Source organism: Amphimedon queenslandica, unplaced genomic scaffold (genome assembly GCF_000090795.2).
Source record: "Amphimedon queenslandica unplaced genomic scaffold, v1.1 AMPQUscaffold_8922_Cont19138, whole genome shotgun sequence".
In the NCBI taxonomy this organism is placed as follows: domain Eukaryota; kingdom Metazoa; phylum Porifera; class Demospongiae; order Haplosclerida; family Niphatidae; genus Amphimedon; species Amphimedon queenslandica.
The window spans coordinates 1-1,053 of record NW_003550805.1 but is presented as its reverse complement, the minus strand read 5'-3'; the positions used below and the strand labels follow the sequence as shown (position 1 = coordinate 1,053).

The window sequence follows — 1,053 nt, the reverse complement described above, 5'->3', positions numbered from 1 at the left end:
AAAAATTTAAAAAATAAAATAAAACTTGGGCCAATTAACAATGACATGCGAACCATTGACCTCACACACAAGACTTCAGGAAGCCTAAGGAAGCATCTACAAAGCATCTATGTTATTTTAAGGCTAGATTTGCATATTTACAGTTCAATTTTATTGCTACCCCTGCATTTATTTGCACCCAGCTTTTATTATAGGATATACGGTGCATAATCATGCACACTACAACATACCTGTGTGACAGTGCATGGCTTCCTCCCTGGGTCAGTCGGTTGGTTACAGGCTCCAACAAACTGTATCCTCTCTATTGTCACCCACGGATGATCTGAGGTCTTGTAAAATCCACCGTGCTACACAATCTGAGGTAAGAAGAACGATATTACTCTCTGTGCACCTTTAATTAGAAAAAAGAATTTTTAAATGAGGCATAAAAAAGAGAATGACAACGTAAAAATGTGTATATACATGTAATATACATGCACCTGTGCATGTATGCACATTCAAACTCACTTCAAAAGCAGGTAGTGCACAAAGAGCATGCAGAGAACAGTACCATGGTTTTACTAGAACCTGGTGGACCCCATAGGCTCACAGTACGTACCACTGGCTTATGCTCCGCCAACCATGTATAAAGGAGACTCTCATGTCTCAGTGTATGAAGAATTGGTACATGAGGAGATCCTACTTTATGAGTCTCAACCTCAATCTTGGGTACTCTAGGGAGGAGCATTAAATAGAAAGTGAAGCATTAACTGAAATAATATTAATTTTTTAAATTACCTGTTAGACCACAGTACCCACTCTCCTTGAATATTAACTTCAAAATCAATGATGGATGCTGTACCAGGTGGTAGGGGTATTGTAGTCATCCCTCATATAAAGTCAACCATCTTTTCCCGATAGACCATCTTCTCATCTCCAGAGAAGCACCAGATCAAACAGAATATAAGGTAGTGTGGAATGTAAGCCTCGGTCTGATCAGAGAGCATGGGGAAGTCTGGGTGTGACTGATTGTATGAGAGATCGTTTGTTGTAACATATGAGAAGAGAGAGTGA

At 39.5% G+C, this 1,053-nt stretch overlaps 1 long non-coding RNA gene across 1 annotated transcript; it reads right to left on the bottom strand.

Annotated features, from left to right (window-relative positions):
* Positions 1 to 238: 238 nt before the first annotated feature.
* Positions 239 to 1,028, bottom strand: LOC109591118 (uncharacterized). Its single transcript, XR_002189663.1, has 3 exons — positions 778 to 1,028; positions 508 to 713; positions 239 to 391 (listed from the first exon to the last, which is right to left on the bottom strand). It is a non-coding gene; the product is annotated as an uncharacterized LOC109591118 (long non-coding RNA).
* Positions 1,029 to 1,053: the final 25 nt, after the last annotated feature.